The sequence below is a fragment of the Thermobia domestica genome, chromosome 15 (genome assembly GCF_964235325.1).
Source record: "Thermobia domestica chromosome 15, izTheDome1.hap1.1, whole genome shotgun sequence".
NCBI classification, from domain to species: Eukaryota; Metazoa; Arthropoda; class Insecta; order Zygentoma; family Lepismatidae; genus Thermobia; species Thermobia domestica.
This window is the reverse complement of record NC_137468.1, coordinates 88226101-88244844: the sequence shown is the minus strand read 5'-3', so window position 1 is coordinate 88244844 and position 18744 is coordinate 88226101. Positions and strand designations below refer to the sequence as shown.

Sequence of the window (18744 nt, the reverse complement as noted above, 5' to 3'; positions counted from 1 at the left end):
TATGCGTCAGTTTTACGCATAGTTAGTAATAAGAGGTAAAAAATAGGGTTAGTAATCTCGGGTTAAAGAAGAGAAATATTTATATTTTGTGGGAAATGATCTTCTCACATTCCACGTAATGGGAAGTTATTCCCAAGCCTTGTAACCACAGTACGGAAAGGAGCGCTAAATGACAGCGAAATAACTAAACACCAAATAAACATACTATGGAAGTTCGCGTTATCCCGATTCGAGGAAATATTTTCGAGAATGTTTGAATAAGCGTAATCTCAGGTGTAATGAGAAGTTTTACATAACAAATGTTAACCACCTAACGTTAATGGTTTGTAAGATATGCTATTTTCTCGTAAATTTTGAGTGTTATACTCATAGGATATACATTTGAAAGAAATTAACGTAATAAATATCCGAAGTTATCCAAGTGCTATATTCAAGCATTTATTTCAAACGCAGTACTAACGTGGATTTGTGGAACGAATAACAGACAATTTATCATTCAGCTTTATTTAAATGGTTGTGGAAATGAAATTTCAAGAGGGATTTCACTTTTATTTTTCGAAGAAATAGCGCCAGATATACATTTAGTCTTTTGCTAGTTAAATCCACATTGTTCTATGAATTGTACTCACGTATTTGAGTTCTCATTTTGAATCATCATTTGATGAACGTGTGTGAGAACGTAGGAAAATTGATTGTTCTTTTAGTTTATTAACGTAAAAGTAGACTGTAAGGGAAAGGGAAACTTGGGTTTTGTATTTTTAGCTAAGCTAATTGTTCATCAATTTTTTGTTGCCATAATAAATTTTATGCTGTAAGTAAAAGATAGTTCACAGACATGGTAAGCATGTATTTGGTTTCATGGAGAATAATATTCTGAAAAAAGTTGTCATTGTTAATCAGTATCTAATTTCTCATATCACATCTTTTAAAATTAGATTATATAATGAATAGTAACACAGGGACATTCAGACATATTGCTTTATCTAGTGAAATATATGATTCGTGTTACACAATTTATTCTTTCTAATTTGATATATAAATTAATAAGAAAGTTGTTATTTGTGTGCCAGTTTTATTTTCATTTCAGGTTATTTGAAAATCTTACACGCATACATTTTTCTTGCTTTGTTCAACTGGTGGCTGTGATAGGCAGAAAAATTATAAATAGCTTTCCAAACTACATGGAAAGCTTGATTGCGAGAGAATGAAATTAACACTTTTACTCCTGCAACAAAAGTACTCCTCCGGGCCGGATTTGAACCAGCGACCTATGGATAACTAATTATTATGATTCATCTACAGTCCACCGCTCTACCAACTGAGCTACCAGAGGAATTTATTTATTGTTTATTCATGTAACCAGAAATGGAGGGAAGATTTCTTTTGCTCGTTATAGATCTTTATTCTTCTTTCCCATTGGTAGCCATTACACAGTTAGTGTCATTAAAACATTTAATTTCTTCGCACGCAATAGAGATTAAAGTAAAAAGTTAAGACATTTCTAAGAATGAGTTCGTAATAAAAACATCAGTGTGTTTGGTATATTTCAAAATTTGTCCAAAAATTATGAAAATAATAAATGAGCATACTTTCGTTCAGGAAAATACATCAAAATAGAACGTGTGTTTTACTTGGCGCGTGGAGTCCTTGATTCAATTCTCAACTATGTATGTTTCAAACAGACAATATCGTGTCAGTAATTTTCTCCTTTCCTCCCACTTTCTCATTCCAGAAAATTCTTTCAGTATCTTTCCATTTGCTTTAATAGTTTTCCTGTGCCTAAACAGCATAATTTTCGGATCTCAATCTGATATATTTAACATCTTTTCACGAATGATTATGTATTATATAGTAATACTTGTTAACGACAATGATAAAAACAGTTGTTAGGTATTCAATAAAATGTTAAGAAACCTATGTACATTTCTTTTCTATTTTCGAATAAAGGTGAGTTTTGAATGATTTGAATTTTGTTTGAAAGAGTCACCTTCTCTCTTGTTTTCTTCTGTGAACTGAAGGCCAGAAATTTCAGGTGGATCTAAATGAGACGAATTGTTTTACCTAGCTAAATTTCGGGAAGTTGTGGGATACTGTATTTTGGCATAAATTCAGCATATCTCTTTATGATATTTATTTTAACGAAAGTGACATATTAATATCCGGATATTGAAATAGCATGTTCAGAAGCGTATAACAAGCGGTGATACGATTGTACTACCCATTTTTACCACAGGACACTTTACATTATATCTTTATCGCAATCAACATTCGCTTGTATTGAGACACGAAAGAGCTATTTTCAAAAGGCAACAGGGAAAGTGAGGACATCGGGGCAAGCTTCTTGCAGTTGATTTCGGAAACTTTAAAAAAACACTGAGAACATTCCCCAGGAAGTGATCTCCTTTTCATGAAAGAGAAACACAAAATATTTGGAAGAAATCTAGCTTGTTCTCTATTACGTAATCCTCCAAAACCACATGTGTATCTCTACAATCTTGCGAATAAAGTGTTAGATATGTTCAAAAGTGTATTCAAAATAGGGGCACGGTTGTACTGCCCCGTCGTGGGCATCTTGATTCTTTGAACTTTATACCAAATTATAACGATCAACATCTGCTTATATTGAGGCACGAGGAAGTTATACTGAAACACAACGTGAATTGAGAACATCGATGCAACATTATTTCAAGTCGACCAACGCATCACTAAAAGCAATCTGAGAATGTTTGAACGTAAGGAATATACATTCCACGAAAGCGAATGGCCGAAAACGGGACTATTTGCAGTTTGGTCTCCAGCACGAAAGTCTCCTGAAACTGCATGTGTATAATGTTTTTCGTATTTGAAAACTTACTGTCTTCTAAGTCTTTATTTGACGTTTGTGTTAAAGTTGCCATATTAGTGAGAGAATAAAGGCCATAGTTCGCAGAAGTATTAAAGAAGAGAAATATTTATATTTTGTGGGAAATGATCTTCTCACATTCCACGTAATGGGAAGTTATTCCCAAGCCTTGTAACCACAGTACGGAAAGAAGCGCTAAATGACAGCGAAATAACTAAACACCAAATAAACATACTATGGAAGTTCGCGTTATCCCGATTGGAGGAAATATTTTCGAGAATGTTTGAATAAGCGTAATCTCAGGTGTAATGAGAAGTTTTACATAACAAATGTTAACCACCTAACGTTAATGGTTTGTAAGATATGCTATTTTCTCGTAAATTTTGAGTGTTATACTCATAGGATATACATTTGAAAGAAATTAACGTAATAAATATCCGAAGTTATCCAAGTGCTATATTCAAGCATTTATTTCAAACGCAGTACTAACGTGGATTTGTGGAACGAATAACAGACAATTTATCATTCAGCTTTATTTAAATGGTTGTGGAAATGAAATTTGAAGAGGGATTTCACTTTTATTTTTCGAAGAAATAGCGCCAGATATACATTTAGTCTTTTGCTAGTTAAATCCACATTGTTCTATGAATTGTACTCACGTATTTGAGTTCTCATTTTGAATCATCATTTGATGAACGTGTGTGAGAACGTAGGAAAATTGATTGTTCTTTTAGTTTATTAACGTAAAAGTAGACTGTAAGGGAAAGGGAAACTTGGGTTTTGTATTTTTAGCTAAGCTAATTGTTCATCAATTTTTTGTTGCCATAATAAATTTTATGCTGTAAGTAAAAGATAGTTCACAGACATGGTAAGCATGTATTTGGTTTCATGGAGAATAATATTCTGAAAAAAGTTGTCATTGTTAATCAGTATCTAATTTCTCATATCACATCTTTTAAAATTAGATTATATAATGAATAGTAACACAGGGACATTCAGACATATTGCTTTATCTAGTGAAATATATGATTCGTGTTACACAATTTATTCTTTCTAATTTGATATATAAATTAATAAGAAAGTTGTTATTTGTGTGCCAGTTTTATTTTCATTTCAGGTTATTTGAAAATCTTACACGCATACATTTTTCTTGCTTTGTTCAACTGGTGGCTGTGATAGGCAGAAAAATTATAAATAGCTTTCCAAACTACATGGAAAGCTTGATTGCGAGAGAATGAAATTAACACTTTTACTCCTGCAACAAAAGTACTCCTCCGGGCCGGATTTGAACCAGCGACCTATGGATAACTAATTATTATGATTCATCTACAGTCCACCGCTCTACCAACTGAGCTACCAGAGGAATTTATTTATTGTTTATTCATGTAACCAGAAATGGAGGGAAGATTTCTTTTGCTCGTTATAGATCTTTATTCTTCTTTCCCATTGGTAGCCATTACACAGTTAGTGTCATTAAAACATTTAATTTCTTCGCACGCAATAGAGATTAAAGTAAAAAGTTAAGACATTTCTAAGAATGAGTTCGTAATAAAAACATCAGTGTGTTTGGTATATTTCAAAATTTGTCCAAAAATTATGAAAATAATAAATGAGCATACTTTCGTTCAGGAAAATACATCAAAATAGAACGTGTGTTTTACTTGGCGCGTGGAGTCCTTGATTCAATTCTCAACTATGTATGTTTCAAACAGACAATATCGTGTCAGTAATTTTCTCCTTTCCTCCCACTTTCTCATTCCACAAAATTCTTTCAGTATCTTTCCATTTGCTTTAATAGTTTTCCTGTGCCTAAACAGCATAATTTTCGGATCTCAATCTGATATATTTAACATCTTTTCACGAATGATTATGTATTATATAGTAATACTTGTTAACGACAATGATAAAAACAGTTGTTAGGTATTCAATAAAATGTTAAGAAACCTATGTACATTTCTTTTCTATTTTCGAATAAAGGTGAGTTTTGAATGATTTGAATTTTGTTTGAAAGAGTCACCTTCTCTCTTGTTTTCTTCTGTGAACTGAAGGCCAGAAATTTCAGGTGGATCTAAATGAGACGAATTGTTTTACCTAGCTAAATTTCGGGAAGTTGTGGGATACTGTATTTTGGCATAAATTCAGCATATCTCTTTATGATATTTATTTTAACGAAAGTGACATATTAATATCCGGATATTGAAATAGCATGTTCAGAAGCGTATAACAAGCGGTGATACGATTGTACTACCCATTTTTACCACAGGACACTTTACATTATATCTTTATCGCAATCAACATTCGCTTGTATTGAGACACGAAAGAGCTATTTTCAAAAGGCAACAGGGAAAGTGAGGACATCGGGGCAAGCTTCTTGCAGTTGATTTCGGAAACTTTAAAAAAACACTGAGAACATTCCCCAGGAAGTGATCTCCTTTTCATGAAAGAGAAACACAAAATATTTGGAAGAAATCTAGCTTGTTCTCTATTACGTAATCCTCCAAAACCACATGTGTATCTCTACAATCTTGCGAATAAAGTGTTAGATATGTTCAAAAGTGTATTCAAAATAGGGGCACGGTTGTACTGCCCCGTCGTGGGCATCTTGATTCTTTGAACTTTATACCAAATTATAACGATCAACATCTGCTTATATTGAGGCACGAGGAAGTTATACTGAAACACAACGTGAATTGAGAACATCGATGCAACATTATTTCAAGTCGACCAACGCATCACTAAAAGCAATCTGAGAATGTTTGAACGTAAGGAATATACATTCCACGAAAGCGAATGGCCGAAAACGGGACTATTTGCAGTTTGGTCTCCAGCACGAAAGTCTCCTGAAACTGCATGTGTATAATGTTTTTCGTATTTGAAAACTTACTGTCTTCTAAGTCTTTATTTGAAGTTTGTGTTAAAGTTGCCATATTAGTGAGAGAATAAAGGCCATAGTTCGCAGAAGTATTAAAGAAGAGAAATATTTATATTTTGTGGGAAATGATCTTCTCACATTCCACGTAATGGGAAGTTATTCCCAAGCCTTGTAACCACAGTACGGAAAGAAGCGCTAAATGACAGCGAAATAACTAAACACCAAATAAACATACTATGGAAGTTCGCGTTATCCCGATTCGAGGAAATATTTTCGAGAATGTTTGGATAAGCGTAATCTCAGGTGTAATGAGAAGTTTTACATAACAAATGTTAACCACCTAACGTTAATGGTTTGTAAGATATGCTATTTTCTCGTAAATTTTGAGTGTTATACTCATAGGATATACATTTGAAAGAAATTAACGTAATAAATATTCGAAGTTATCCAAGTGCTATATTCAAGCATTTATTTCAAACGCAGTACTAACGTGGAGTTGTGGAACGAATAACAGACAATTTATCATTCAGCTTTATTTAAATGGTTGTGGAAATGAAATTTCAAGAGGGATTTCACTTTTATTTTTCGAAGAAATAGCGCCAGATATACGTTTATTCTTTCGCTAGTTAAATCCACATTGTTCTATGAATTGTACTCACGTATTTGAGTTCTCATTTTGAATCCTCATTTGATGAACGTGTGTGAGAACGTAGGAAAATTGATTGTTCTTTTAGTTTATTAACGTAAAATTAGACTGTAAGGGAAAGGGAAACTTGGGTTTTGTATTTTTAGCTAAGCTAATTGTTCATCAATTTTTTGTTGCCATAATAAATTTTATGCAGTAAGTAAAAGATAGTTCACAGACATGGTAAGCATGTATTTGGTTTCATGGAGAATAATATTCTGAAAAACATTGTCATTGTTGATCAGTATCTAATTTCTCATATCACATCTTTTAAAATTAGATTATATAATGAATAGTAACACAGGGACATTCAGACATATTGCTTTATCTAGTGAAATATATGATTCGTGTTACACAATTTATTCTTTCTAATTTGATATATAAATTATTAAGAAAGTTGTTATTTGTGTGCCAGTTTTATTTTCATTTCAGGTTATTTGAAAATCTTACACGCATACATTTTTCTTGCTTTGTTCAACTGGTGGCTGTGATAGGCAGAAAAGTTATAAATAGCTTTCCAAACTATATGGAAAGCTTGATTGCGAGAGAATGGAATTAACACTTTTACTCCTGCAACAAAAGTACTCCTCCGGGCCGGATGTGAACCAGAGACCTATGGATAACTAATTATTACGATTCATCTACAGTCCACCGCTCTACCAACTGAGCTACCAGAGGAATTTATTTATTGGTTATTCATGTAACCAGAAATGGAGGGAAGATTTCTTTTGCTCGTTATAGATCTTATTTCTTCTTTCCCATTGGTAGCCATTACACAGTTAGTGTCATTAAAACATTTAATTTCTTCGCACGCAATAGAGATTAAAGTAAAAAGTTAAGACATTTCTAAGAATGAGTTCGTAATAAAAACATCAGTGTGTTTGGTATATTTCAAAATTTGTCCAAAAATTATGAAAATAATAAATGAGCATACTTTCGTTCAGGAAAATACATCAAAATAGAACGTGTGTTTTACTTGGCGCGTGGAGTTCTTGATTCAATTCTCAACTATGTATGTTTCAAACAGACAATATCGTGTCAGTAATTTTCTCCTCTCCTCCCACTTTCTCATTCCAGAAAATTCTTTCAGTATCTTTCCATTTGCTTTAATAGTTTTCCTGTGCCTAAACAGCATAATTTTCGGATCTCAATCTGATATATTTAACATCTTTTCACGAATGATTATGTATTATATAGTAATACATGTTAACAACAATGATAAAAACAGTTGTTAGGTATTCAATAAAATGTTAAGAAACCTATGTACATTTCTTTTCTATTTTCGAATAAAGGTGAGTTTTGAATGATTTGAATTTTGTTTGAAAGAGTCACCTTCTCTCTTGTTTTCTTCTGTGAACTGAAGGCCAGAAATTTCAGGTGGATCTAAATGAGAAGAATTATTTTACCTAGCTAATTTCGGGAAGTTGTGGGATACTGTATTTTGGCATAAATTCAACATATCTCTTTATGATATTTATTTTAACGAATGTGACATATTAATATCCGGATATTGAAATAGCATGTTCAGAAGCGTATAACAAGCGGTGATACGATTGTACTACCCATTTTTACCACAGGACACTTTACATTATATCTTTATCGCAATCAACATTCGCTTGTATTGAGACACGAAAGAGCTATTTTCAAAAGGCAACAGGGAAAGTGAGGACATCGGGGCAAGCTTCTTGCAGTTGATATTGGAAACTTTAAAAAAACACTGAGAACATTCCCAGGAAGTGATCTCCTTTTCATGAAAGAGAAACACAAAATATTTGGAAGAAATCTAGCTTGTTCTCTATTACGTAATCATCCAAAACCACATGTGTATCTTTACAATCTTGCGAATAAAGTGTTAGATATGTTCAAAAGTGTATTCAAAATAGGGGCACGGTTGTACTGCCCCGTCGTGGGCATCTTGATTCTTTGAACTTTATACCAAATTATAACGATCAACATCTGCTTATATTGAGGCAAGAGGAAGTTATACTGAAACACAACGTGAATTGAGAACATCAATGCAACATTATGTCAAGTCGACCAACGCATCACTAAAAGAAATCTGAGAATGTTTGAACGTAAGGAATATACATTCCACGAAAGCGAATGGCCGAAAACAGGACTATTTGCAGTTTGGTCTCCAGCACGAAAGTCTCCTGAAACTCCATGTGTATAACGTTTTTCGTATTTGAAAACTTACTGTCTTCCAAGTCTTTATTTGACTTTTGTATTAAAGTTGTCATATTAGTGAGAGAATAAAGGTCATAGTTCGCAGAAGTATTAACCCGAGATTACTAACACTGCGTAAATTTTACGCATAGTCACTAAAATTTTAGTGTTGTTTCCCAACCTGATGCCACAGTTTACTAACCTACTAGTAGTGCTACCTCCGCTCATTTAGCTGTCTGTTCGTGCAAGTGGTGGTTCATTTTTGCAGCGGGGCAGCTAGCAGCAGGTGCTTATTTATAAGTTAGTGCGTCGATTTTACGCATGGTTAGTATTTATAGAAAAATGTTGTACGTATAGTTTACTCATGGTTAGTATTAAGAGGTTATAAATAATACGTAATGTTTATGCAAGTACATGATAAACAGTGAATCTTTCTGCGGAAAACAGGCGCAACATCCACACATAAGTTGAAAAGAATGCTATAATTATGAGGCCTTTCCATTTTTCATGTTTTAAATTACCGAATGACTATAAGTGAGGAAGAACGAATAATTCATATGCTGATAAGCAGAAAAGTTACAACAACTAAGCTCTCGGGGATAACAGAAGAACACTAAGCAGAGCCAGTCACTGGAAAAGGAAACCTCAAATACTGTTTTCTGTGTCATTACTCGAAACGGCGATTCACTACAACATACTGTACAATATGCAAGAAGCCAATGCAAATGCAAGTGGCGAGGATCAAAGGAAATGTCCAAACTGTTAAAATGACCATGAAGAGTAAGTGAAACTGATAACAATGTGTGGACAGTCTGAAAATCTTCATTTTAATGAAAGACCAATATTTCTGTTTTCGTAGAAAATTTTGTGTACGTGATATCAGCATAAAATTAAATTTGCTTTTATACTAAACACATAATTATGTATGGCAACATAGTGTGAAGCATAAATCAAAGAAACTGCTTATGCATATCTTATAGTGAGTTGTTTATGTTAGTATTGTAACGCAATAAAATATATTCAATATTAATATCTTTTTATTATTTCATTTTGCCTTATATTTATCACATTTTTGGATATATGCGTCAGTTTTACGCATAGTTAGTAATAAGAGGTAAAAAATAGGGTTAGTAATCTCGGGTTAAAGAAGAGAAATATTTATATTTTGTGGGAAATGATCTTCTCACATTCCACGTAATGGGAAGTTATTCCCAAGCCTTGTAACCACAGTACGGAAAGGAGCGCTAAATGACAGCGAAATAACTAAACACCAAATAAACATACTATGGAAGTTCGCGTTATCCCGATTCGAGGAAATATTTTCGAGAATGTTTGAATAAGCGTAATCTCAGGTGTAATGAGAAGTTTTACATAACAAATGTTAACCACCTAACGTTAATGGTTTGTAAGATATGCTATTTTCTCGTAAATTTTGAGTGTTATACTCATAGGATATACATTTGAAAGAAATTAACGTAATAAATATCCGAAGTTATCCAAGTGCTATATTCAAGCATTTATTTCAAACGCAGTACTAACGTGGATTTGTGGAACGAATAACAGACAATTTATCATTCAGCTTTATTTAAATGGTTGTGGAAATGAAATTTCAAGAGGGATTTCACTTTTATTTTTCGAAGAAATAGCGCCAGATATACATTTAGTCTTTTGCTAGTTAAATCCACATTGTTCTATGAATTGTACTCACGTATTTGAGTTCTCATTTTGAATCATCATTTGATGAACGTGTGTGAGAACGTAGGAAAATTGATTGTTCTTTTAGTTTATTAACGTAAAAGTAGACTGTAAGGGAAAGGGAAACTTGGGTTTTGTATTTTTAGCTAAGCTAATTGTTCATCAATTTTTTGTTGCCATAATAAATTTTATGCTGTAAGTAAAAGATAGTTCACAGACATGGTAAGCATGTATTTGGTTTCATGGAGAATAATATTCTGAAAAAAGTTGTCATTGTTAATCAGTATCTAATTTCTCATATCACATCTTTTAAAATTAGATTATATAATGAATAGTAACACAGGGACATTCAGACATATTGCTTTATCTAGTGAAATATATGATTCGTGTTACACAATTTATTCTTTCTAATTTGATATATAAATTAATAAGAAAGTTGTTATTTGTGTGCCAGTTTTATTTTCATTTCAGGTTATTTGAAAATCTTACACGCATACATTTTTCTTGCTTTGTTCAACTGGTGGCTGTGATAGGCAGAAAAATTATAAATAGCTTTCCAAACTACATGGAAAGCTTGATTGCGAGAGAATGAAATTAACACTTTTACTCCTGCAACAAAAGTACTCCTCCGGGCCGGATTTGAACCAGCGACCTATGGATAACTAATTATTATGATTCATCTACAGTCCACCGCTTTACCAACTGAGCTACCAGAGGAATTTATTTATTGTTTATTCATGTAACCAGAAATGGAGGGAAGATTTCTTTTGCTCGTTATAGATCTTTTTATTCTTCTTTCCCATTGGTAGCCATTACACAGTTAGTGTCATTAAAACATTTAATTTCTTCGCACGCAATAGAGATTAAAGTAAAAAGTTAAGACATTTCTAAGAATGAGTTCGTAATAAAAACATCAGTGTGTTTGGTATATTTCAAAATTTGTCCAAAAATTATGAAAATAATAAATGAGCATACTTTCGTTCAGGAAAATACATCAAAATAGAACGTGTGTTTTACTTGGCGCGTGGAGTCCTTGATTCAATTCTCAACTATGTATGTTTGAAACAGACAATATCGTGTCAGTAATTTTCTCCTTTCCTCCCACTTTCTCATTCCAGAAAATTCTTTCAGTATCTTTCCATTTGCTTTAATAGTTTTCCTGTGCCTAAACAGCATAATTTTCGGATCTCAATCTGATATATTTAACATCTTTTCACGAATGATTATGTATTATATAGTAATACTTGTTAACGACAATGATAAAAACAGTTGTTAGGTATTCAATAAAATGTTAAGAAACCTATGTACATTTCTTTTCTATTTTCGAATAAAGGTGAGTTTTGAATGATTTGAATTTTGTTTGAAAGAGTCACCTTCTCTCTTGTTTTCTTCTGTGAACTGAAGGCCAGAAATTTCAGGTGGATCTAAATGAGACGAATTGTTTTACCTAGCTAAATTTCGGGAAGTTGTGGGATACTGTATTTTGGCATAAATTCAGCATATCTCTTTATGATATTTATTTTAACGAAAGTGACATATTAATATCCGGATATTGAAATAGCATGTTCAGAAGCGTATAACAAGCGGTGATACGATTGTACTACCCATTTTTACCACAGGACACTTTACATTATATCTTTATCGCAATCAACATTCGCTTGTATTGAGACACGAAAGAGCTATTTTCAAAAGGCAACAGGGAAAGTGAGGACATCGGGGCAAGCTTCTTGCAGTTGATTTCGGAAACTTTAAAAAAACACTGAGAACATTCCCCAGGAAGTGATCTCCTTTTCATGAAAGAGAAACACAAAATATTTGGAAGAAATCTAGCTTGTTCTCTATTACGTAATCCTCCAAAACCACATGTGTATCTCTACAATCTTGCGAATAAAGTGTTAGATATGTTCAAAAGTGTATTCAAAATAGGGGCACGGTTGTACTGCCCCGTCGTGGGCATCTTGATTCTTTGAACTTTATACCAAATTATAACGATCAACATCTGCTTATATTGAGGCACGAGGAAGTTATACTGAAACACAACGTGAATTGAGAACATCGATGCAACATTATTTCAAGTCGACCAACGCATCACTAAAAGCAATCTGAGAATGTTTGAACGTAAGGAATATACATTCCACGAAAGCGAATGGCCGAAAACGGGACTATTTGCAGTTTGGTCTCCAGCACGAAAGTCTCCTGAAACTGCATGTGTATAATGTTTTTCGTATTTGAAAACTTACTGTCTTCTAAGTCTTTATTTGACGTTTGTGTTAAAGTTGCCATATTAGTGAGAGAATAAAGGCCATAGTTCGCAGAAGTATTAAAGAAGAGAAATATTTATATTTTGTGGGAAATGATCTTCTCACATTCCACGTAATGGGAAGTTATTCCCAAGCCTTGTAACCACAGTACGGAAAGAAGCGCTAAATGACAGCGAAATAACTAAACACCAAATAAACATACTATGGAAGTTCGCGTTATCCCGATTGGAGGAAATATTTTCGAGAATGTTTGAATAAGCGTAATCTCAGGTGTAATGAGAAGTTTTACATAACAAATGTTAACCACCTAACGTTAATGGTTTGTAAGATATGCTATTTTCTCGTAAATTTTGAGTGTTATACTCATAGGATATACATTTGAAAGAAATTAACGTAATAAATATCCGAAGTTATCCAAGTGCTATATTCAAGCATTTATTTCAAACGCAGTACTAACGTGGATTTGTGGAACGAATAACAGACAATTTATCATTCAGCTTTATTTAAATGGTTGTGGAAATGAAATTTGAAGAGGGATTTCACTTTTATTTTTCGAAGAAATAGCGCCAGATATACATTTAGTCTTTTGCTAGTTAAATCCACATTGTTCTATGAATTGTACTCACGTATTTGAGTTCTCATTTTGAATCATCATTTGATGAACGTGTGTGAGAACGTAGGAAAATTGATTGTTCTTTTAGTTTATTAACGTAAAAGTAGACTGTAAGGGAAAGGGAAACTTGGGTTTTGTATTTTTAGCTAAGCTAATTGTTCATCAATTTTTTGTTGCCATAATAAATTTTATGCTGTAAGTAAAAGATAGTTCACAGACATGGTAAGCATGTATTTGGTTTCATGGAGAATAATATTCTGAAAAAAGTTGTCATTGTTAATCAGTATCTAATTTCTCATATCACATCTTTTAAAATTAGATTATATAATGAATAGTAACACAGGGACATTCAGACATATTGCTTTATCTAGTGAAATATATGATTCGTGTTACACAATTTATTCTTTCTAATTTGATATATAAATTAATAAGAAAGTTGTTATTTGTGTGCCAGTTTTATTTTCATTTCAGGTTATTTGAAAATCTTACACGCATACATTTTTCTTGCTTTGTTCAACTGGTGGCTGTGATAGGCAGAAAAATTATAAATAGCTTTCCAATCTACATGGAAAGCTTGATTGCGAGAGAATGAAATTAACACTTTTACTCCTGCAACAAAAGTACTCCTCCGGGCCGGATTTGAACCAGCGTCCTATGGATAACTAATTATTATGATTCATCTACAGTCCACCGCTCTACCAACTGAGCTACCAGAGGAATTTATTTATTGTTTATTCATGTAACCAGAAATGGAGAGAAGATTTCTTTTGCTCGTTATAGATCTTGATTCTTCTTTCCCATTGGTAGCCATTACACAGTTAGTGTCATTAAAACATTTAATTTCTTCGCACGCAATAGAGATTAAAGTAAAAAGTTAAGACATTTCTAAGAATGAGTTCGTAATAAAAACATCAGTGTGTTTGGTATATTTCAAAATTTGTCCAAAAATTATGAAAATAATAAATGAGCATACTTTCGTTCAGGAAAATACATCAAAATAGAACGTGTGTTTTACTTGGCGCGTGGAGTCCTTGATTCAATTCTCAACTATGTATGTTTCAAACAGACAATATCGTGTCAGTAATTTTCTCCTTTCCTCCCACTTTCTCATTCCAGAAAATTCTTTCAGTATCTTTCCATTTGCTTTAATAGTTTTCCTGTGCCTAAACAGCATAATTTTCGGATCTCAATCTGATATATTTAACATCTTTTCACGAATGATTATGTATTATATAGTAATACTTGTTAACGACAATGATAAAAACAGTTGTTAGGTATTCAATAAAATGTTAAGAAACCTATGTACATTTCTTTTCTATTTTCGAATAAAGGTGAGTTTTGAATGATTTGAATTTTGTTTGAAAGAGTCACCTTCTCTCTTGTTTTCTTCTGTGAACTGAAGGCCAGAAATTTCAGGTGGATCTAAATGAGACGAATTGTTTTACCTAGCTAAATTTCGGGAAGTTGTGGGATACTGTATTTTGGCATAAATTCAGCATATCTCTTTATGATATTTATTTTAACGAAAGTGACATATTAATATCCGGATATTGAAATAGCATGTTCAGAAGCGTATAACAAGCGGTGATACGATTGTACTACCCATTTTTACCACAGGACACTTTACATTTTATCTTTATCGCAATCAACATTCGCTTGTATTGAGACACGAAAGAGCTATTTTCAAAAGGCAACAGGGAAAGTGAGGACATCGGGGCAAGCTTCTTGCAGTTGATTTCGGAAACTTTAAAAAAACACTGAGAACATTCCCCAGGAAGTGATCTCCTTTTCATGAAAGAGAAACACAAAATATTTGGAAGAAATCTAGCTTGTTCTCTATTACGTAATCCTCCAAAACCACATGTGTATCTCTACAATCTTGCGAATAAAGTGTTAGATATGTTCAAAAGTGTATTCAAAATAGGGGCACGGTTGTACTGCCCCGTCGTGGGCATCTTGATTCTTTGAACTTTATACCAAAGTATAACGATCAACATCTGCTTATATTGAGGCAAGAGGAAGTTATACTGAAACACAACGTGAATTGAGAACATCGATGCAACATTATTTCAAGTCGACCAACGCATCACTAAAAGCAATCTGAGAATGTTTGAACGTAAGGAATATACATTCCACGAAAGCGAATGGCCGAAAACGGGACTATTTGCAGTTTGGTCTCCAGCACGAAAGTCTCCTGAAACTGCATGTGTATAATGTTTTTCGTATTTGAAAACTTACTGTCTTCTAAGTCTTTATTTGACGTTTGTGTTAAAGTTGCCATATTAGTGAGAGAATAAAGGTCATAGTTCGCAGAAGTATTAAAGAAGAGAAATATTTATATTTTGTGGGAAATGATCTTCTCACATTCCACGTAATGGGAAGTTATTCCCAAGCCTTGTAACCACAGTACGGAAAGAAGCGCTAAATGACAGCGAAATAACTAAACACCAAATAAACATACTATGGAAGTTCGCGTTATCCCGATTGGAGGAAATATTTTCGAGAATGTTTGGATAAGCGTAATCTCAGGTGTAGTGAGAAGTTTTACATAACAAATGTTAACCACCTAACGTTAATGGTTTGTAAGATATGCTATTTTCTCGTAAATTTTGAGTGTTATACTCATAGGATATACATTTGAAAGAAATTAACGTAATAAATATCCGAAGTTATCCAAGTGCTATATTCAAGCATTTATTTCAAACGCAGTACTAACGTGGATTTGTGGAACGAATAACAGACAATTTATCATTCAGCTTTATTTAAATGGTTGTGGAAATGAAATTTCAAGAGGGATTTCACTTTTATTTTTCGAAGAAATAGCGCCAGATATACGTTTAGTCTTTCGCTAGTTAAATCCACATTGTTCTGTGAATTGTACTCACGCATTTGAGTTCTCATTTTGAATCCTCATTTGATGAACGTGTGTGAGAACGTAGGAAAATTGATTGTTCTTTTAGTTTATTAACGTAAAAGTAGACTGTAAGGGAAAGTGAAACTTGGGTTTTGTATTTTTAGCTAAGCTAATTGTTCATCAATTTTTTGTTGCCATAATAAATTTTATGCAGTAAGTAAAAGATAGTTCACAGACATGGTAAGCATGTATTTGGTTTCATGGAGAATAATATTCTGAAAAAAGTTGTCATTGTTAATCAGTATCTAATTTCTCATATCACATCTTTTAAAATTAGATTATATAATGAATAGTAACACAGGGACATTCAGACATATTGCTTTATCTAGTGAAATATATGATTCGTGTTACACAATTTATTCTTTCTAATTTGATATATAAATTAATAAGAAAGTTGTTATTTGTGTGCCAGTTTTATTTTCATTTCAGGTTATTTGAAAATCATACACGCATACATTTTTCTTGCTTTGTTCAACTGGTGGCTGTGATAGGCAGAAAAATTATAAATAGTTTTCCAAACTACATGGAAAGCTTGATTGCGAGAGAATGAAATTAACACTTTTACTCCTGCAACAAAAGTACTCCTCCGGGACGGATTTGCACCAGCGACCTATGGATAACTAAGTATTACGATTCATCTACAGTCCACCGCTCTACCAACTGAGCTACCAGAGGAATTTATTTATTGGTTATTCATGTAACCAGAAATGGAGGAAAGTTTTCTTTTGCTCGTTATAGATCTTATTTCTTCTTTCCCATTGGTAGCCATTACACAGTTAGTGTCATTAAAACATTTAATTTCTTCGCACGCAATAGAGATTAAAGTAAAAAGTTAAGACATTTCTAAGAATGAGTTCGTAATAAAAACATCAGTGTGTTTGGTATATTTCAAAATTTGTCCAAAAATTATGAAAATAATAAATGAGCATACTTTCGTTCAGGAAAATACATCAAAATAGAACGTGTGTTTTACTTGGCGCGTGGAGTCCTTGATTCAATTCTCAACTATGTATGTTTCAAACAGACAATATCGTGTCAGTAATTTTCTCCTTTCCTCCCACTTTCTCATTCCAGAAAATTCTTTCAGTATCTTTCCATTTGCTTTAATAGATTTCCTGTGCCTAAACAGCATAATTTTCGGATCTCAATCTGATATATTTAACATCTTTTCACGAATGATTATGTATTATATAGTAATACTTGTTAACGACAATGATAAAAACAGTTGTTAGGTATTCAATAAAATGTTAAGAAACCTGTGTACATTTCTTTTCTATTTTCGAATAAAGGTGAGTTTTGAATGATTTGAATTTTTTTTGAAAGAGTCACCTTCTCTCTTCTTTTCTTCTGTGAACTGAAGGCCAGAAATTTCAGGTGGATCTAAATGAGAAGAATTGTTTTACCTAGCTAAATTTCGGGAAGTTGTGGGATACTGTATTTTGGCATAAACTCAACATATCTCTTTATGATATTTATTTTAACGAAAGTGACATATTAATATCCGGATATTGAAATAGCATGTTCAGAAGCGTATAACAAGCGGTGATACAATTGTACTACCCATTTTTACCACAGGACACTTTACATTATATCTTTATCGCAATCAACATTCGCTTGTATTGAGACACGAAAGAGCTATTTTCAAAAGGCAACAGGGAAAGTGAGGACATCGGGGCAAGCTTCTTGCAGTTGATTTTGGAAACTTTAAAAAAACACTGAGAACATTCCCCAGGAAGTGATCTCCTTTTCATGAAAGAGAAACACAAACTATTTGGAAGAAATCTAGCTTGTTCTCTATTACGTAACCCTCCAAAACCACATGTGTATCTCTACAATCTTGCGAATAAAGTGATAGATATGTTCAAAAGTGTATTCAAAATAGGGGCACGGTTGTACTGCCCCGTCGTGGGCATCTTGATTCTTTGAACTTTATACCAAATTATAACGATCAACATCTGCTTATATTGAGGCAAGAGGAAGTTACACTGAAACACAACGTGAATTGAGAACATCAATGCAACATTATTTCAAGTCGACCAACGCATCACTAAAAGAAATCTGAGAATGTTTGAACGTAAGGAATATACATTCCACGAAAGCGAATGGCCGAAAACAGGACTATTTGCAGTTTGGTCTCCAGCACGAAAGTCTCCTGAAACTGCATGTGTATAACGTTTTTCGTATTTGAAAACTTACTGTCTTCTAAGTCTTTATTTGACGTTTGTATTAAAGTTGCCATATTAGTGAGAGAATAAAGGTCATAGTTCGCAGAAGTATTAAAGAACAGAAATATTTATATTTTGTGGGAAATGATCTTCTCACATTCCACGTAATGGGAAGTTATTCTCAAGCCTTGTAACCACAGTACGGAAAGAAGCGCTAAATGACAGCGAAATAACTAAACACCAAATAAACATACTATGGAAGTTCGCGTTATCCCGATTCGAGGAAATATTTTCGAGAATGTTTGGATAAGCGTAATCTCAGGTGTAATGAGAAGTTTTACATAACAAATGTTAACCACCTAACGTTAATGGTTTGTAAGATATGCTATTTTCTCGTAAATTTTGAGTGTTATACTCATAGGTTATACATTTGAAAGAAATTAACGTAATAAATATCCGAAGTTATCCAAGTGCTATATTCAAGCATTTATTTCAAACGCAGTACTAACGTGGATTTGTGGAACGAATAAC

General features: G+C 33.1%; 6 non-coding genes across 6 annotated transcripts; all 6 read right to left on the bottom strand.

Annotated features, from left to right (window-relative positions):
* Positions 1 to 1240: 1240 nt before the first annotated feature.
* TRNAY-GUA (transfer RNA tyrosine (anticodon GUA)) lies at positions 1241 to 1333 on the bottom strand. Its single transcript has 2 exons — positions 1297 to 1333; positions 1241 to 1276 (listed from the first exon to the last, which is right to left on the bottom strand). It is a non-coding gene; the product is annotated as a tRNA-Tyr (tRNA).
* Positions 1334 to 4112: 2779 nt separating this feature from the next.
* On the bottom strand, positions 4113 to 4205 carry TRNAY-GUA (transfer RNA tyrosine (anticodon GUA)). The gene is made up of 2 exons: positions 4169 to 4205; positions 4113 to 4148 (listed from the first exon to the last, which is right to left on the bottom strand). It is a non-coding gene; the product is annotated as a tRNA-Tyr (tRNA).
* A 2779-nt stretch (positions 4206 to 6984) lies between these two features.
* On the bottom strand, positions 6985 to 7077 carry TRNAY-GUA (transfer RNA tyrosine (anticodon GUA)). The gene is made up of 2 exons: positions 7041 to 7077; positions 6985 to 7020 (listed from the first exon to the last, which is right to left on the bottom strand). It is a non-coding gene; the product is annotated as a tRNA-Tyr (tRNA).
* Positions 7078 to 10884: 3807 nt separating this feature from the next.
* TRNAY-GUA (transfer RNA tyrosine (anticodon GUA)) lies at positions 10885 to 10977 on the bottom strand. The gene is made up of 2 exons: positions 10941 to 10977; positions 10885 to 10920 (listed from the first exon to the last, which is right to left on the bottom strand). It is a non-coding gene; the product is annotated as a tRNA-Tyr (tRNA).
* A 2781-nt stretch (positions 10978 to 13758) lies between these two features.
* Positions 13759 to 13851, bottom strand: TRNAY-GUA (transfer RNA tyrosine (anticodon GUA)). The gene is made up of 2 exons: positions 13815 to 13851; positions 13759 to 13794 (listed from the first exon to the last, which is right to left on the bottom strand). It is a non-coding gene; the product is annotated as a tRNA-Tyr (tRNA).
* A 2779-nt stretch (positions 13852 to 16630) lies between these two features.
* TRNAY-GUA (transfer RNA tyrosine (anticodon GUA)) lies at positions 16631 to 16723 on the bottom strand. Its single transcript has 2 exons — positions 16687 to 16723; positions 16631 to 16666 (listed from the first exon to the last, which is right to left on the bottom strand). It is a non-coding gene; the product is annotated as a tRNA-Tyr (tRNA).
* Between the last annotated feature and the right edge of the window lie 2021 nt (positions 16724 to 18744).